General features: G+C 33.5%; 1 protein-coding gene across 13 annotated transcripts in view; it reads right to left on the bottom strand.

Annotated features, from left to right (window-relative positions):
- The window catches only part of LOC149958979 (CUGBP Elav-like family member 1), a 570,682-nt gene that overhangs the window by 185,150 nt on the left and 364,027 nt on the right, over nt 1-21,505 (bottom strand). The window lies entirely within an intron of this gene.

Here is a 21,505-nt window from a genome sequence, read left to right as displayed (position 1 = left end):
ATCACACCTTAATCGTTTTAATGGCATCTTTATCATTTTAATCAACTGTTAACATTACGTAATCAACTCGTAAACATCACGTAATCCACCCCGTAAACATCAAATAATCAACTCGTAAACATTACGTAATCAACTCGTAAACATTACCTAATCAACTCGTAAACATTACGTAATCAACTCGTAAACATTACGTAATCAACTCGTAAACATTACGTAATCAACTCGTAAACACTACGTAATCAACTCGTAAACACTACGTAATCAACTCGTAAACATTACGTAATCAACCCATAATCCTACCCGTAATCATTCTGTAATCCTACCCATAATAACTGGAATAATTTTATAATCGGTGTGCAGAAAAATGCGCGTAGTTAGCCCCTCGCATTGCATTTACTTAAAGAGAAAATGATACTGCAAAAATTTTATTCTATTTCCATTCAAAACGTCTTTAGTTTAATATTTTACACCACAAAACTCATGTTCTTTCCGCGTATAAAATCCCCTAATTGTTTAGAGCTAAGTGAAATTAAATAACAAAAAAAAAACGCCAACAGCTACAACACGGCGAAATTAGTACCTTCCATACGCGTCGAATAAGGGCGCAAAGGAAAAAAACCGCATCTGGAAATAAAAAGCGAAAACCCAAAAGGGCTCGCGCATTAATATCAAGATCGGATGGTGCACGCGCCCAACAGATAGTTAGATACAGAGTCGGGAGGGGGGGGGAGTGAAGTATCCACGGGGAGACCCCCTCACCGTCATAATCGGGGAAAGCGCGCGCGAAACTGACATGTGCAAACACTATTAAACATTTACTAGACGGGGGGGGGGGGTCGGCAACTAGATAAAAAAGGCTCTTTTTAAGGGGCTGCATGCATAACAGAAGCTTATTTCCGCAGTTGATTATAGCGCACACACTTCGCGAAATACATTATTTACTCTTAATAAAGGCGAAAGAGCTTGTCGATTGATACCCCTAGAGTTGGGCCTCCCCTAGCTGCGCTCTTCTCCGCGATGTTTACCGAATTATAGCAATGGTAAAAGCGTAACCTACACGATATTTAATGGGTAAACAGTGGAAAAGCGCCGAGAGGGTTAAACTCGATCCAAATTTAATTCTTTCAACAAAGAAAGGCGGGTTTAATTATGGTAATATTCGTTTTTTTTAAAGTTTTCACGGAAATAAATAAATTTTGCTTTAATCAAACATGTATGCGTTTCTTTTTTTTTAATTGGATATTTACCTTTGTAAAAATATACCACCACGAAATTTCGAATACGCCATTTCAGCATTTTATGGTACAACCACTTCCAAAAGTCGGTGTACACAGTGACTGGAACGATTAGAGTAATTGGTGTACACACTGACTGGAACGATTAGAGTAATTGGTGTACACAGTGACTGTAATGATTACAGTAATCGGTGTACACAGTGACTGGAATGATTACAGTAATCGGTGTACACAATGACGAATGATTACAGTAATCGGTGTACACGGTGATGAATGATTACAGTAATCGGTGTACACAATGACGAATTATTTTGTAATCGGTGTACATAATGACGAATGATTAAAGTAATCGGTGTATACTTACTGAAATGATTACAGTAATCGGTGTACACAATGACTGGAATGAATACCGTAATCTGTGTACATAATGACGGGCTTTACTACCGTAATCAGTGTACACAATGACTGGAATTATTACGGCAATCTGTTTACGATAACTGGAATGCTTACGGTAATCGATGTACACAATGACGAGCATGACTACCGTAATGAAATGACTGGAATTATTACCGTAATCCCACAGTAATCGATGTACAATGATTGAAATGATTACGCAAATCGCTCACTAATCGGTGTGCGCTGAAATTACTATGGATAATCTAGCTCACCATTCCGAAATCGGGGTAATCGTTCACTGATAAAGTAATCGGTGTACAGATAACAACTCTAAGTAGCTAGTTCACATCAGTAATCACTCCGTAATCGGTGTGCACTCTGACTGAAGGGAAATAATAATGGATAGACCATCTTACCGTTTTGCAATCATAATTCCGATTACGTATTCAGTGTAAAAAAACGACAAGTAGTTCGCATCAGTAATCATGCCGTAATCGGTGTACAATGACTGATTACGGTAATAGCAATGTAATAGTTCATACTTCATTACTATGCAGCTTAACGCAAACATTTCAGGCAGTGACTGATTACGGTAATAGCAATGTAACAGTTAATTCTTAAATACTATGCAGCTTAACGAAAACATTTCAGGCAGTGACTGATTACGGTAATAGCAATGAAATAGTTAATTCTTAATTACTATACAGCTTAACATTTCAGGCAAAGTTTAATAAACGCGCGTAAACATTTGCCATATATCGTCTGGGCAGATGGCCAATATTTCATCAATATCATTAAATATGAATTATCACACGAACTTCCTAGCCAACATAATTTCTCGTTCCATCGGAAGATTGCTAAGTTCGCGTATAGGCAGAGTGCAATCCGAATGAGTCATATAATATCGGAGAAGTAAGAATATTTCTGTGGCAGCTTTTCCGAACAGATAACTGTTTATCATTGAATTATTAAACAGACAACGGTCAGAGCCGGCTCATAAGCAAAAGTTGCACCGTATAATAGCCGGCTCCCTTCGGCTCTACGCAATAATTTATATCAACCCCTCGCCTTGCCGCCTTTTCAATAATTTACCTCTCGCGGTTTGTCTATTAATCTGTTATGGCGAGCGCATTTCTACCCCGCAAATAGCCCCCAACCCCCGTCAAAAGCGCCGGGGTAATATTCCCCCCAATCTTCGGCAATACCAACGTTATCTCCCTAAGAGCTACCGAAAACGGCGCTCCAACCGGCGCTCGCTACTTCCTCTTCGCAATCTTTACTTCACTTTACTCAGCGGTCATACAATATTCACGGGGTATCGTTATGGCTTTATCTGTAGGGGGTTATACGCACCCCCTCTCTACGACCCATAGAGAGTTCTACCCCCTTTTACTGTAGAATCGGTCAAAGAAAGTTTTAAAAGCTTAATGCGGTTCGCTATATCCCCTCGTATTTTTTTTAGCTTCCGAATTTATGACTGAACGTTGTACGTTCACTTTTTTAAAAGACTGGCGCGTTGGTTAGCGTTGGAAGTTAGATATAATGCATCATGCGTTATGTCTATGTCAACATTAGCTTCCGTAAAATAAAAAGTAGTTTTTGGATTCTACCCCACTTCTCAGGAAAGACGATAATTTATTTATGTTTGTTGAGAACGTACGGTGTATACCATTTACGCTTGGTACCATGATGTACTACTCAAGATTTATCCTCAAACGGACCATGCTTCTTTTTATTCTAAATGTACATAATATTATAGAAAATATATTTATTTATATTTAGGGATAATGATCTAATTATTATCTAATTATGGTCTAATTTATCCCAAACATGATTTGGAGAAGCTGTTATTATATTATTGCCTTGGAAACCACTTGTTCAAGCAACAATCGTTACTAAAAATAGGTGTTTCTGAATGCTGATTGGCTCTTTGGAAATGTCGTCTGAATACATAAATTATAGTAGCTTAGAAAGTTAGATTAGTGTTGTTGTGTTGGTAAGCGTTTTTTTTATTATGGATATTTTGTATTTTAGTACACATTGTCACCCATAGGTGTAGTTCAGATTAGTCTCAACAGATTCGCATATTGCTGCCAGCTAGGAGCAACAAACACAACACCTCACACAAGGAGAACGCAACCCTTCAAAAGTCGTGTATTTTCTTGTGTACCATTTTCATTAATTAGACGCTTTAGCGCCTGCTGACGTCGGAAGGGGAAAATTCGGAAATTGTCTCCCCCCCGCCCGTTAAACGTTCAGCGTAAAGGCTCATCCAATGAAATGTGTACACAACACTGCGTTATCGTGTTTAAGGCTAGCTGCGTTCTCCTTGGGTTTGTTACTCCTAGCTGCCAGCAGGTTTGCTTGTAGGTAGTTACGTTAAAAGCCCTAACACGTATTAGCAGACGAGTTTTCGATTTAATTGACAAATGCATATACTGACGTATATTATATGACGCACAGCCAAAAGCATATAACGTATTTCCAGAAAAATATAATGACGTATTTAATTAAGTTTTTAATTAAATATTATAATTTGCGGAAAAATTCATTTGAAATATAAAAAGAATATACAGAGGAGTTTTATATGGATTGGCTATTACCATAAGTACTATAATAACAATAAGTATGTCTACTAACAGAAATTTTCACCGAACCAGTTTTCAGAGTCAATTCACAATCAATTTCTAAGTTGTGCTTGGAGCGCCCTAGTGTCTAATTATATCCAAGCCTCCAAGGCGAAATACAGTACTACCAAACAGGATAATATCCCACCCAGTTCGGTTGAGAGCCCAAGGTTCGTAAAAAATGGCTTACTTATTGTCTTACGTACTTACGCTATTACTAAGCACTTATCGTTTTGATGGCGACGGAAATTTTAAACTCCGTTTAAAGGTGTAATAAAAAGTATAAAGCCTTTATTATTAATTTCGAAAATGATTAAATTGGAAATAATTAATCGCTTAATTCGAGGAAATAAATTTAAAATTAAGAGGATACCGTCAGGGGGCGTGCTTAAAATGGCCTATAGACTGCGCACGCCTGGTCGCCTCGCAGGGTGGCCGCGTCAATGGACAATTAACAGGGAGAGAGAGATAGGATTAGGCTTACTCTGGCGGGTTTGCTGGACCAAGAATATGGCGCCCTATCAAAACCCGATTTTAAGCCCGTCTGGACTATTTCCGCTTAAACAATGCTGGCTTCGATGGTCGTGGGAAATGCTTCACGCATTGCCAGAAGTATATAGAATGTTATTTTGCCAGAAGTATATAATACAATATATTGCCAGAAGAATATAGAATGATTTATTGCCAGAAGTAAATAGAATGATTTATTGCCAGAAGTAAATAGAATGCTTTATTGCCAGAAGTAAATAGAATGATTTATTGCCAGAATTATATAATTGGACGTATTGCCAGAATTATATAATTGGACGTATTGCCAGAAGTATATAATTTGACGTATTGCCAGAAGTATATAATACGATATATTGCCAGAAGTATATAATACGATATATTTCCAAAAGTATATAATACGATATATTGCCAAAAGTATATAATACGATATATTTCCAAAAGTATATAATACGATATATTGCCAAAAGTATATAATACGATATATTGCCAAAAGTATATAATACGATATATTGCCAAAAGTATATAATACGATATATTGCCAGAAGTATATAGAAATTTTTTGCCAGAAGTATATATTACGATATATAGCCAAAGTATATAATTTGACGTATTGCCAGAAGCCTATAATGTTATATATTGCCAGAAGAATATAATACGATATATTACCAGAAGAATATAATACGATATATTACCAGAAGTATATAATACGATATATTACCAGAAGTATAAAGAATGATATATTTCCAGAAGTATAAAGAATGATATATTGCCAGAAGTATAAAGAATGATATATTGCCAGAAGTATAAAGAATGATATATTACCAGAAGTATATAATACGATATATTACCAGAAGTATAAAGAATGATATATTGCCAGAAGTATAAAGAATGATATATTGCCAGAAGTATAAAGAATGATATATTGCCAGAAGTATAAAGAATGATATATTGCCAGAAGTATAAAGAATGATATATTGCCAGAAGTATAAAGAATGATATATTGCCAGAAGTATAAAGAATGATATATTGCCAGAAGTATAAAGAATGATATATTGCCAGAAGTATAAAGAATGATATATTGCCAGAAGTATAAAGAATGATATATTGCCAGAAGTATATAATTTGACGTATTGCCAGAAGCATATAAAATGCGGTATTGCCAGAAGCATATAATTTGACGTATTGCCAGAAACATAGTATGATATATGGCCAAAAGTATATAGTATGATATGTTGCCAGAAGTATATAAAATAATATATTGCCAGAATTATATAGAATGATATATTGACAGAAATATATAGAATTATATATTGCCAGAAGTAAGAGTGCTGGTAATATTAGAGCCCTGGTAATAAAAAAATTCCTAGTAAAAAAAGAGCCCTGGTAAAAAAGGGCCCTGGTAAAAGTAATCCAGGTAAAAAAGGCCAAACAATGACCAAAACGAACCGTTTAAAAGCAGCGGGACCACGTGCGATTATCGATATAGATACTTCGGCGTCCTCGGACTGGAATAAATATTGAATACTCTCATCGAAACCTAATTATTGGATATAGGCCAGGCCTAATCTACGTCCGTTTCACCCCAAAATGTCCCCTCTTACGCGAGCAGCGAAATATAGCCCCCCCCCCCTCTCCCGTGAATTATTTATGCTCAGATTGGGTAATGGGCCTCTCATACTCGCGTGGCGTCATTAATTTGGGAAAAGGCCTACCGTTATTGAAGGCCACTGTAGCCCTTCTTAAGCAGCCCCTTTCGCGTTCGCTTCTCCTCGTTGAATTTAGCAAGTTCTCTCTCGGGATGTTTAAGAGTTCTAATTACTCAGAATAAAGGGGGTTGGGTGGCTCCAAGATGAGCGTCTCTCCGCATTAAGGCCCAATTTGAAGGCAGCCCACTCCACTGCCCCCTCTGCCTTTTCTACAAGATTTCCCCCTTGCCATAAATTTAGAGAACTATGACCGGCGCCAGCTAATTTAGTTTAGACCGTGTTTCTATGACGTAATACATTTTACAACCTGAAATATTGCTTTTAACGTGACTGATAGCTACTTTCTGCGCCTGGCTTGCTTTAAATAAAGCGTCTATTTTAAAACGTAAATATAAATCGTTCAGATTTTAGGATTTCATTAATATTTTTAACCTAATTTAAATATGTAAAATTGACGAAAATAATTTTAAGAGCGCGTTAATAGACTTCCCAGATTGTATTTATTTATTTCTATAATAAGTAATGTAATAATAATAAGTATGACACTTCTATTGTTTTATTTATTTATTTATTAATACCGTAAGTAATGTAATAATAATAAGTATGACACTTTTATTGTTTTATTTATTTATTTATACCTTAAGTTATGTAATAATAATAAGTATGACACTTTTATTGTTTTATTTATTTATTTATACCTTAAGTTATGTAATAATAATAAGTATGACACTTTTATTGTTTTAATGCTATTTTTCATACCGAATCTATTTTTTCCAAGCTTCGATTGAGATTAGCGACAGAATTGAGTATTATTATTAACATAAGTGTATATTATTACTACCATAAGTGTATATTATTATTATCATAAGTGTATATTATTATTACCATAAGTGTATATTACTATTACCATAAGTGTATACAGGGTGGAAGCCTCAGCCGTGGTCCAGCCTCGGTACTTCTCCTAGTACACCAGAAAGCTGCGGGTAGAACACCTCTACAGGCGCTGGTATTCCACAAATAGACCAATGGGATAATTATAAGCGCATCTTTATCCAATCGCCCGATAAAGCATTTTGAAGATGCGCTTCTAATTTTCCCATTGGTCTATTTTTAGACTACGAAAAGTACTGAGGCTGGACCACGGCTGAGGCTTCCAATTATCCCATTGGTCTATTTTTGGCCTACCAGCCCCTGTAGAAGTGTTCCACCCGCAGTACTCTGGTGTACTAGGAGAAGTACCGGAGCTGGACCACAGCTGGGGCTTCCACCCTGTATTATTATTACCATAAGTGTATATTATTATTACCATAAGTGTATTTTATTATTACAATAAGTGTATTTTATTATTACCATAAGTGTATATTATTATTACCATAAGTGTATATTATTATTACTATAAGTGTGACACTTCATATTCTTCACATGCAAAAGTTTTACTGAGAGCTATTCACAAGACACACTGCATTACGGGCTACGTCGCCGTTTTACGTCCAATTGCTCCCGCGTGACACGTAGCCTTTGACAGCGCCTCGCTAGGGGGAGATTTTCTTCTTGTGATGACGTCACTCCGTTACTAGCCATCAGTAAAATATTCCCCAAAGTGACAAACTTATTGAACAATATTATACACTTATGGTACAACTCATTAGACGGGTTAGTTAGTAATCAACGAATAAAACTATTTTACGAAAATCTTAATTAAATATGTAAAATTGACGAAAAGAATTTTAAGAGCGCGTTAATAGACTTTTCCCAGATATTATTTATTTATATCATAAGTAATGTAATAATAATAAGTATGGCACATTTATTGTTTTAATGATATTTTTCATACCAAATATATTTTTTCCAAGCTACGAATGGGACTTGCAACAGAATTGAGTATTATTATTACTAAAAATGGAAATCGTTTTCGCAACATTATAGAATATTCTGTGACCACCACTTTAGATAATCTGTAAAGAAAACATTTCTTCATTGTTCGTATTGTATTTTTATCGTATAGAAATTTCGAAATTTCTCATACCCACTATCTGTTAAAGAATAGTATAAAGCGACCCGGGTGGGTTATTGGATTGCCATGGAAACGACTGTGTTGATAAGTTGTCGAAAAAAATCTAGGCACCCGAAGAAAATCATTAATATCAATGATTAAATCGTTAGGACCTATTTCTCGAAGCTGGCTTTTTATCCCTGCATATATAAATAAACCATTTGCAAGAGGCCTTTGTTGTAAAAAATAAAAATAAGTCGTGTATTTATTTATCCCATTACTTCAAGTAATTGAATAGTGATGAGGACATCGAAAAAACCATACAAATGCCAAGAGTGGTCCACGTGTCCAGTTCACAGACTAAATTGTTGCTAACTATTTTACGATTGACCCATTGTGCGAGTTACGTGATACTCATAAATCGGCATTTCTGTAGTAGTTGTCAAGAATAAAAATTAACTAGAAATAGGAAGTGGGAGAAATTGTTGAGTTTAAAGGTAATAGTTAGTGTAGTTAGCTGTTGGCTCCCTTGGCATGAAGGGCTTGCCACCACCCTCCTACGCATTGTAACCCGGCCACCTGAATTAAGGGCTTTAAAATTCGCTTGTTGACTTAAACCTAAGGTGGTACCTTGGGTATTACCCTAGCTGATTATTATTTAATAACTATTTACAATCCCGCGTTATTTAGTCGGGAAAAGGTGGAATATTTTAGTTCACTGCACTACCACACTTGGTGTCACTGCAGTAGGAATCATCTTATTCTTTTTGATATTCCAAATTGCATTCTTAGTGAAGCATACAATTGCCGGTCCTTGACGAGCCTGTTTTTGACCCCAACGGTTTCATTTCCCGGCGTGCATAAAAAGTATATCAATAAGGTCAAGCCTGGTTAAATATTATCACGTATGCTTCAATTTTCGTATGACATTCCCAGTGTATACAAAAAAAATTCTTGTTAAAAGCTCAATACGTTCTTGGTGAACCATATCATTTCCAGTCCATAACGAGCTTGTTTCCCCCAAACAGTTTTATTTATCAACGTGCATGTTATTAGTAGGCTCAAGCATGATTGGGTATTAACGCTGGTGCCTCAATCTTACTTATACATTCCCAGTGTATACCGATATAATTTCCCGTTAGTAAGTGTAGGGAGATGTCGGCTCGCGTGGCATGCAGGGCTGGCCACCACCCTAATAAGCATTGTAAATTTGTAACCCGGCCACCTGAATTAAAGGCAATAAAAGTCGCTAGATGACTTGGACTTAAGGTGGTGCAAAAGGTATTAGCCTAGCTGATTATGCCTTCCTTTAAAAAAACCTAAAACTCAATACGTTCTTGATGAAACACATTTATCAGGTCCGCGACCCACTTATTTTATCTCATAAAATTTTTACTTCTGGTCATTGTGCAAAACATGATGTTGCCGGCTCGCGACGGACTTGTTTCCGCATTCCAAATTTTAATTTCTAGTCGTTGCGTGAAATATGTTCAATACGTTCTTGATGAAACACATTTATCAGGTCCGCAACCCACTTATTTTATCGCATAAAACTTTTATTTCTGGTCATTGTGCAAAACATGCTGTTGCCGGTTTGAGACGGACTTGTTTCCCTTTTCCAAATTTTAATTTATAGTCGTTGCGTGAAATATGTAGTTGCCGGCTCGCGACGATCTTGTTTCCCCCTTCCAAATTTTTATTTCTGTTCGTTGCGTCGATCGGCGGGTACACACGCAGAGCGAGAACCAATATTGATTTTTGAGCGTCAGTTTTAAGTATTCTTTTCCGGGCGACCTTTTATTTATTTAACGCTATTTCGTAAATCGAAAGTTTATTCCATCAAAGAGAGATGTTTGTTTGCTTAGTCTTCCCTTTGCTATGGATTTGATTTTAATGTTATTCTTATAAGCTGCAAACGGGTGGGGTTTTTTATTGGATTTCGCTGGGTATTAGGAAATACGTTTCTTTGACATTTAAAGAGTTTTACGAAAAATTATGGAAGAATATACTTTGTCGTTAATACCAGAAGCGTATAATATTGGCTCTTACCATAGAAGTATCTAGACTAGTTACTTTAACAGGCCGGGTTCGTACAAAATTTTCGGAATTAAATTCCGTGACAATTTTAGGTTTTCCCTGAACAAATCGCCCAATTTTCCCTGACCATTTTTGTAGAATAAATGGATGTTTGGAGGTAAAATCTTGAAAAATATTGATTATATATTTTTAATACATACTCCAAAAATGTATTTGTCTGATTTTTTTAGGTCATTTATAAAATTCCCTGACTTTTCCCTGCCCTTTTGAAAAAAAATTTCAAATTCCCTGACTTTTCCCTGACCTCTTGGAATCATTTTCAAATTCCCTGAATTTTCCCTGACCTTTTGGAAACATTTTCAAATTCCCTGAATTTTCCAGGTTTTCCAGGTCGTGTACGAACCCTGTTTAACGAATTTGCCAAGACTTATTGACAGGGTTTGTTTAAAAGGCATTATAAGTCGCTAGATGACTTGGGCCTGAGGTGGGTCCTTGGGTATTAGCCTAGCTGATTAAAATTATTTCCGGAATGATTTTAAATTATTTAATACGTGGTTATTATTTTTTGGGGTCATTTTCAAATTAGTTTTTCCTACGCGTGCTTAATCTGTCAAATAATTCTTACTTTGTTAAAATAATGATAAATTATTGAATAAGGGAATAAAACTGATTATTACCAGAAGTAAATCTTTCGGTTCATAGAAATATACATTATAAAATATTTTGTTAAGTTTTAAAAAGTCGTAGTTTGCCCAGAATCATATTTTAATTGACGCGAATAACTTCGGTACTATAAAGAGAGGCATACATTTCTGTAAGAGCATATTATTTACTTTTGGTAAAAGATATTAAGAGGTATAGATCGTGTAGGGCTCCCACCAAAATCTGAAAAAAAAATAGGGAAATAGGGGATTTTTCTGGCTAGAAATAGGTTGAAATAGGAACCAAATATTTTAAAGTAGGAACCAAATATTTTAAAGTAGGAACCAAATATTTTAAAGTAGGAACCAAATAGGGAACATTTTAATAAACAAAAATAAGATCTTTATTCTTTTAAAAGCAGAAAATTTTTAAAACTGACTTAGTTTAAATTTTTTTTAATGTTTTATCACAAAAATTACTTAGTTTTAATTTCTAAAAAACTTTTATCGATCACAAAAATAACTATAAATTTTTGTAATAATTCTATCACATTTAATCGGGTTTTTTTCGCTTTTCTACGAAATATTTTAAGCCGATGGTACTTTTCACCAAATGTATTAGAAATAGGGTGATTTAGTGACCAAATCCCGATTTTATGGTGGTTTAGGGACCTCGAAAAAAAGTAGGGGCTTTTAGGCATTTTAGGGACCTGGTGGGAGCCCTGCTGTTTTAAAAATTTAAATTTAATATAATCATTATTTTAATGCGTGACTTTTTTTAAATTAAAATCTTGGCAAGAAATAGTTTATCTTTAAAAAACACCAACAAAACTTAGCCATGTGGTAGAATATCTATTAATTATAAATTCGTCTCGTTAACTTTTTTCCTAAGCCTTTGACGCGACAAGTAGTTCATGCCCCACTGTATAAATAAACTCGATTATTATACTAAAATTAATATCAGCAACTGTTCACGGATATACCGCTGAAGAGCGTTAAGAATTTGGACACGGGCTAAGTTTGCTCATCGCAATGACAGCAATGCTACAGTCTACGGGCTCATAAATCACAAAATGTTGCGATAAAATAAGCTATTCCTTGGCAACATGCCTTTGGAAAAAGCAAGTGTATTGTGCATACACATTATAAGGAATGTTTAGAGGTTAATGGATAATATGAAGCCGCTGCGATATCCACTGGTTACCCTATTTTCTGGAAGATTTTAATTGGTTACCATTTTATCTGGAAGATTTTAATTGATTGCCATTTTTTCGGAAGATTTTAATTGATTACCATTTTATCCGTATAAGATTTTAATTGGTTACCATTTTATCCCGAAGATTTTAATTGATTAACATTTTTTCGGAAGATTTTAATTGATTACCATTTTATCCGTATAAGATTTTAATTGGTTACCATTTTATCCGTATAAGATTTTAATTGGTTACCATTTTATCCCGAAGATTTTGATTGGTTACCAATTTATCCGTAAAATTTTAATTGGTTACCATTTTATCCCGAAGATTTTGATTGGTTATTATTTTTCCTGAAGATTTTATTTGATTAACATTTTTTTCGGAAGATTTTAATTGGTTACCAATTTATCCGGATGATTTTAATTGGTTACCATTTTATACCGAAGATTTTGATTGGTTACCATTTTTCCTGAAGATTTTAATTGATTAACATTTTTTCGGAAGATTTTAATTGATTACCATTTTATTCGTATAAGATTTTAATTGGTTACCATTTTATCCCGAAGATTTTGATTGGTTATTATTTTTCCTGAAGATTTTAATTGATTAACATTTTTTCGGAAGATTTTAAGTGATTACCAATTTATCCGTAAGATTTTAATTGGTTACCATTTTATCCGGAAGATTTTAATTGCCTACACGGAGGGGAAGACAATGTATCTCCCCTTACTGGCTGAAAGGAGCTAAAAACAACGCCAGAATAGGTGGAGGGGGTGTGGTTTTTCTTCCGGGTATCACAATAACAGATATTATCTGTTCACATTTTTGACATTATGAAATGTGACAAATTAGCCATCATAAAAATTTAAAATATATTTAAAAAAAAATGCAGACTTGTTATTTTTAAAAATTTTCCACTCCACTGTTTTTTAAGCTAAGCAACAAATAACAAAGAACTTATTATAAAGAATCCATTCTGAAGAAAGAACTCCTTTAGCTGGTTAAGAAGAAAAAAAAGTTCTTTAGGGGGCTTAATTCTCCAACGTCACGGCATCTCACTTTGGCAAGGAAACCCCCCAACCCCATTTAGCCCCCCCCCCCGTAGACGCGACAAAGCCATTAAGGATTATAAACCATCTTGCGCGAGCCACCTCTGATTAGATGAGACGGCCCGCTTAGACTGACGGAGTGCCAGCACATCAAGAACATTTCAGTATTGTTCCGCGCCGCTCAGCGACAAGGTAACTAGGCAGTGGAGGCGGGAAAATCTTGGCAACCTTTTCATATATATTTGGGTTTAAGAGCCGCTGACAAAGTTATTTGCTAGTTTAGTTCGTGATCAATTACCTTCTTTCATGTCGCCGTCGCGTTGGGCCGCGCTGCCAGTCTGCCCCGGATCCGCTTGAAATATCACTTTGTTACCCTCTTCAAGACATTATAGTTAGCCTGCCCGCTTTTTACCTACGACGAATTCGGATTTATTTTCGCTCCATCTCTCACTAGGCTCAAGGAAATAGTTTTAAATACATTCAAAGGCCTGCCAGAAATACAAATCCAAACAAGTTCGTATCAGGGGGGTTTTAGCGATGTTTCTCAATATCCGTCAATGAAATGTTAAGAAAAAGCTGTTTAATAAAACATACGTATAGTAATAACCAGCGTTGGCAAGAGCCAGCCAGACTCGATTAAACCACAATGGTTTAAGCCGGATTTAACCACCAAATAAAATCCATGGTTAAAACCACTTTTTTTATAAAAAAATTGAGAAATTAATTAGAAACATTGACAAAACTTAACCTTCACTTTTTGTCGCGAGTAATGTGAGCTAACATATAAGCAATTAGGGTATCTTAAAATAATTTTGCGCGTGAAAATACGCTGCCATGTTAGGGTATAAAAGCGGGTAAATAAGTCTGCTATACCTCACAATGTAAAGGTACTGTCACGCGCAAAAACGTAATTTTTAAATCGGGAAATTTGAGCAATGAGGGCTTGATTTAAGCAATTTGATCATTTTTTATTAATGGTTTTAACCGGTTTAAACAACCGGTTACAGCCGGATTTAACCATATTGGATTTTTCAATTTTTAAAAAAGCCGGTTTTTTGCCAACCCTGGTAATAACGCTATTTTGTATCGGAAGTAAAATATAAGTATGGCCCAAAACGGTATTGATTATACCTAGGATATTGTAAAATGTTTAAAAATTTAATTGTAAAATTACTTATTGGTAAAGGGTATAATAATATATATGATATCATACGTTTGTAATATAAACATGTTTCTTTATGTTTTAGGAACTTGTTTGAAAAGTCTGTGGCAACTAGGAGCAACAAACACAGCGAGAACGCAGCTAGCCTTTAAACACGCTAACGCAGTGTTGTGTACAAATTTCATTGGATGAGCCTTTACGCTGTACGTTATACGGGCGGGGGGGGGGGGGAGACATTTCCAAATTTTCCCTTTCCGACGGCAGCAGGCGCTAAGGCGTCTAACCAATGAAAACTGCCACAAGAAAATGCACGACTTTTGACGGGTTGCGTCGTTAAACCAGCTTAATTACTAGTATTACGGAAAAATCTTTGTCGTTAACTAAGCTTAATTACTAGTATTACAGAAAAATCTTTGTCGTTAACTAAGCTTAATTACTAGTATTACGGAAAAATCTTTGTCGTTAACTAAGCTTAATTACTAGTATTACGGAAAAATCTTTAAATATATTTAATTTAAAAATATGAAATGTTACGAATACACAGTCATTTTGGAAAAGATCCAAGTGTAGAATATCGTTTCGCCTCAGCTGTTACCCATATCTCACCACGTCCATCATTAAAAAAAAGCCCACTTGGTAGATTAAATTTAATCGTTATCCTCAGAAGTTAACATTAATTAGTTATAATGTTGAATTAAATTTCAGAATTCAACACCCGTAAATTTCATAAGCACTACACATAATAAAAAATAACCGCGTCTAGGCCAAAAACATTGCGACCAGTAACGGTGTATAATATAGATTACTATATTTTTACCGTTTAGTTGGAGAAACGACAGACAGATGGCGGTTATTTCGTAAAACGTTGGTAATAGAGAGACGTATTACAGTCAGCTTGGCCAAGCTGAACTACACAAGTCAGATAAATGTTTTAAGCCTCGGCTTTTTAATTAAACGTTTTATACATTTGTAAATATAACAAAGTTTATTTAACTTTTAAAAATCCCTTATTTTTAGACCCATTTCAAAATTTCCCAACTTTTAAAAATCCCTTATTTTTAGGCCCATTTCAAAATTTCCCGACTTTTAACAATAACTTATTTTGAGACCCAATTTAAAATTTCCCGACTTTTAAAAATCCCTTAATTTTAGACCCATTTCAAAATATCCCAACTTTTAAAAATCCCTTATTTTTAGACCCATTTCAAAATTTCCCATCTTTTAAAAATCCCTTATTTTTAGACCCATTTCAAAATTTTCCAACTTATAAAAATCCCTTATTTTTAGACCCATTTGAAAATTTCCCGACTTTTAAAAATCCCTTATTTTTAGACCAAATTAAAAATTTTCCGACTTTTAAAAATCCATTATTTTTAGATCCATTTCAAAATTTCCCGACTTTTAAAAATCCCTTATTTTTAGATCCATTTCAAAATTTCCCGACTTTTAAAAATCCCTTATTTTTAGATACATTTCAAAATTTCCTGACTTTTAAAAATTCCTTATTTTTAGACCCAAATCAATATTTCCTGATTTTTAGAGCCATTTTAAAATTTCCTGACATAAATCAATCCCTGATTCTAAGACCCATTTCAGTACTGTGGCAACCCTGATGACATACTTCGGGTAATAATCGGTTTTACTTTATACACCCGAATATGAGATAAAAAAATTGATATATTTGTCGAAAGTTGCCCCACAATTTATCTCTTTCTAAGGTTAAAACCGAGTATATGCACAGTCGGAGGATGTTTTGGCGGGAGTTTCGTAAGAAAACTTAAAAAAAAATCAAACGACCCGTAAAAATAAATATTCTTCGTTTTGGCGCATAACTTTGGTACCCACTTTTCCGGTCGTTAGGTCCCGCGGTGCTGATGGGGGTACAAGACCCCTTTCCCTTAACCCCCCCTGCCTCATCGTTCTGGATTTCTTCACCCCGAAATAGTCCGATATATAAAAACCATTTCCAGACGAAAGATACGGATGGCAAAGTCAGGGAAAAAATATAAAGATGTATAACGTTATTTATATTTCTAGAAGAAATAGCATCGGTAGACACCGAGAGAAAAACGCAGCTCCGGGCGCCGATTTAAGCCTTTGCAATAACAAGCGAATGTCACTTTTTATTTTTGATGGCAGGGGCAGAAACAGTCGATCGAAACTCCGATACCGTCAGTCGGAAGTCGTTTCGATAGAAAATAATTTTAATGCCTTTTAAAACATTTACGTTCTGATAATACGGTAGTATCACCAAATGTATATAAATGATTTTTTTCCCATTCTGTAGGAATAATGGATGATAAGCCAAACTATAAGCATAGACTAAGAAAGTGTACTCTTAGTCTATGCTATAGGAATAAAGGATATATAGCCAATCAAGATAATTAAGGGATATTTAGTCAATCAAGATAATTAAGGAAAATTTAGTCAATCAAGATAACTAAGGAATATTTAGTCAATCAAATAATTAACGGATTAAAGAGAATTAAAGGAATTTTAATCAATCTGGAGAATTAAGGGATATTTAATCCATTTAGAGAAATAAGGGATATTTAATAAATCTAGAGAATTAAGGGATATTTAATCCATCTAGAGAATTAAGGGATATTTAATCCATCTAGAGAATTAAGGGATATTTAATCCATCTAGAGAATTAAGGGATATTTAATCCATCTAGAGAATTAAGGGATATTTAATCCATCTAGAGAATTAAGGGATATTTAATCCATCTAGAGAATTAAGGGATATTTAATCCATTTAGAGAAATAAGGGATATTTAATAAATCTAGAGAATAAAGGGATATTTAATCCATCTAGAGAATTAAGGGATATTTAATTCATCTAGAGAATTAAGGGATATTTAATCCATCTAGAGAATTAAGGGATATTTAATCCATCTAGAGAATTAAGGGATATTTAATCCATCTAGAGAATTAAGGGATATTTAATCCATCTAGAGAATTAAGGGATATTTAGCCAATCTAGAGAATAATAAAATGATAATAATAATCAGCTAGGCTAATACCCAAGGAAGGATACTAAATGAAGGATATTTAGCCAAAATATAGTAATAAGGGAATTTTAGCCAATCTATACAAATAAGGGATCTTTAGCCAATCTATACAAACAAGGGATTAGCCAATCTATAGTAATAAGTGATAATTAGCAAATTTTGAGAAATAAGGGACTTTTAGTCAATTTAAAAAAATAAAGGACTTTTAGCCAATTTAGAAAAATAAGGGTCTTTTAGCCAATTTAGAAAAATAAGGGACTTCTAGCCAATTTTGAGAATTAAGGGACTTCTAGCCAATTTTGAGAATTTAGGGACTTCTAGCCAATTTCGAGAATTAAGGGACTTCTAGCCAATTTCGAGAATTAAGTGATAATTAGCCAATTTAGAGAAATAATGGAATTAACCAATTTAGAGAAATAAGGAATAATTAGCCAATTTAGATAATTAAGGGGCTTTTAGCCAATTTAGAGAAATAAGGGATATTTAGCCAATTTAGAAAAATAAGGGATATTTAGCCAATTTAGAAAAATAAGGGATTTTTAGCCAATTTAGAAAAATAAGGGATTTTTAGCCAATTTAGAAAAATAAGGGATTTTTAGCCAATTTAGAAAATAAGGGTCTTTTAGCCAACTTATAGAGAAATAAGGGTCTTTTAGCCAACTTAGAGAAATAAGGGTCTTTTAGCCAACTTAGAGAAATAAGGGTCTTTTAGCCAACTTAGAGAAATAAGGGTCTTTTAGCCAACTTAGAGAAATAAGGGTCTTTTAGCCAACTTAGAGAAATAAGGGTCTTTTAGCCAACTTAGAGAAATAAGGGACTTTTAGCCAACTTAGAGAAATAAGGGACTTTTAGCCAACTTAGAGAAATAAGGGACTTTTAGCCAATTTAGAAAAATAAGGGATATTTAGCCAATTTAGAAAAATAAGGGATATTTAGCCAATTTAGAAAAATAAGGGACAATTAGCCAACTTAGAGAAATAAGGGACATTTAGCCAACTTAGAGAAATAAGGGACATTTAGCCAACTTAGAGAAATAAGGGACATTTAGCCAACTTAGAGAAATTAGCCAACTTAGAGAAATAAGAGATATTTAGCCAATCTGTGGGAATAAGGGATATTTAGCCTAACGAATCTTGTAGAGAAATTCTATAGAACAGCAATAGGAATACTATAGGGAAAAATATATATTTATATAGAATCTCCAAATAAAATAATTTTTCTATAGCCAATTATAGAGCACTCTCTATAGGATAAAGACTTTCTATAAAACGTTTTAAAGGGGTCACTTTTTGAAACGTTTACCTTGTCATATTTTAAAGGCTAATACCCTCTTCAGACGAGGCGTATCAAATCGCCTTAAATAGGTTTGTAACTATAATCGAAATAGGCTTATTTCGGGTCCAAAAAAGAAGGTTTAACCGTACCTAAACGGAGCCGCAACAAATGATTTAACGAAATAAACCAAACAATCTCCAATTCAGCTCTGAGGTACAAAATGAAACCGAAACATCGCCAGGTCTATTTTTAAAGTATCGATCATTTCTCGTATAAAATACGGGACAAAATTATTGCTCCGGCTTACAGAACGGAATTGGGAAGACACAAAAATGAAGGAGCCGCGTCAGTTTCGGGATGAAACAAGAGCGCTGAAGGACAAATATAGTTTGGCGCTCAAGTCACCGTCTACAATCGAGGAACCAAAAACTACAATTATGATATTTTAATATTGATTTACTTCAACTTAACTTAATAGTAATTGAACACTTCATTATCATTTAGTATTAATTAAATTCTGAATTTTTATTTAGTATTATATCAATATTTTATTTTAATTTAATATTATTAAATTAATTGTTAATTTTCATGTAAAATTATTTGAATTTTTAATTTTTATTTAATATTAATTGAATCCTTAATTGAAATTTAATATTTATTACATACTTACTTTCAATGTATTTTAATTTAATATTTATTTCATTCTTAACTTTCATGTAAATTTAATATAAATTACATTCTTAATTTTAATGTAAATTTAATTTAAATTACATTCTTAATTTTAATGTAAATTTAATCTTAACTAAATTCTTAATTTTAAAGTAATATGAATTCTTTATTTACATTTAATACAACTTTAATTTTAAAGTAATATGAATTCTTTATTTACATTTAATACAACTTTAATTCTTTAATTCCTAATTTTCATTTAATACAACTTTAATTCTTTTAATTCCTAATTTTCATTTAATACCACTTTAATTCTTAAATTTCATTTAATACCACTTAATTCTTAATTTACATTTAATACCACTTAATTCTTAATTTACATTAAATACCACTTAATTCTTAATTTACATTAAATACCACTTTAATTCTTAAATTTCATTTAATACCACTTAATTCTTAATTTACATTAAATACCACTTCAATTCTTAAATTTCATTTAATACCACTTCAATTCTTAAATTTCATTTAATACCACTTAATTCTTAATTTACATTAAATACCACTTAATTCTTAATTTACATTAAATACCACTTCAATTCTTAAATTTCATTTAATACCACTTTAATTCTTAATTTACATTTAATATTAATTTAATTCAAAAATTGCGTTTTAAAGTTTAATCTCCAGACCCATTACATAGAAGGCTCCATATTCCTAGAACAGACAACGACAAAGCGAAAAGTCCTCTATATACTCTCCCTCTATTCCCTTAGAGTCACTTTGCAGATATCCAATAGCCTTTGCCAATAGTGTCAACCAAAACCAAATATATGAAATTTGTCCCTTTATCGGAGTATAAGTGCTGCGTCATCTATAACGGCGCCGGAGTAAAAAAAAGGACCCCGCTACTGAATTATGGATAGCCAAACGTCGGCGCAAGGCGCCATCTAGGATATCTTTTGGAAACACGCTATGTACAATAAAATGGAAACAGAATATAAGGGAGGAGAATAATGTCTAGATAGAACGCGACGCTGTCGGCCATTTCTTATTAAACTTTATATACTTTATCAAGAACGTATGTAGGGAACTGAGAACGTACCAGTCGAACAGTTTGTGAAATTGTCAACCTGATAACGGCAATCGACTAACTCTTTCAGTATTTATTTTTCATTGTGTTAATTAAATGTTTACATTCAGATTAAATTAAAGCAGGGTTAATTAAATGGTTAAATTCGATTAAATTGAAGTTACGTTAATTAAATGGTTAAATTAGATTAAATTGAAGTAACGTTACTTATTTGTTTAATTCAAATCAAATTAAAAAAGGGCTAATTATTTTTAGGTATTTGTTTAATTCAGATCAAATTAAAGTAGGGTTAATTATTTTAAGGTATTTGTTTAATTCAGATCAAATTAAAGTAGGGTTAATTATTTTGATTTATTTGTATAACTCAGATCAATTTAAAATAACACGAACTTAATAGTTAAATTAAAATTCATATACGCTTTTCATTGTAAAATTAAAGATGGCTATATACAATTGGGAAAAAAATTGAGAGTTTGTGGGAGGAGCTTAGGTTAGCGGGTCTGAATAACAGATTAATTCGTTCTCAGTACTCCAAAAACGTTCTTGTGTTTCTTAAAAAAAGTTGAAAATATTTATGGATGTCAGAAAGTTCGGTTTAAGAATTCGGAAATAATACTGACCCAAATCGGATAAACATATTATATTATAATATTTTAAAGGAATTTATTTCACTATTAATAATTAATGTTCACTCAAAAACTATTTTCTACAGACTATCTATGAAATTTTACCGAAGCATATAGAAAATTTGATGTTTTTATATTTCATAAAATGTGTCATAAGCATTCATATGGCTTAAGTGATATGGTAAGCATACAAACATTTATATGGCTTAAGTGATAAGGTAAACATACAAACATTTATATGGCTTAAGTGATAAGGTAAACATACAAACATTCATATGAA

The sequence above is a fragment of the Leiobunum rupestre genome, chromosome 2 (genome assembly GCF_980474605.1).
Source record: "Leiobunum rupestre chromosome 2, qqLeiRupe1.1.hap1, whole genome shotgun sequence".
NCBI classification, from domain to species: domain Eukaryota; kingdom Metazoa; phylum Arthropoda; class Arachnida; order Opiliones; family Sclerosomatidae; genus Leiobunum; species Leiobunum rupestre.
Note: the sequence above shows the minus strand (reverse complement) of the source record. Positions and strands in the feature narration are given on the sequence as shown.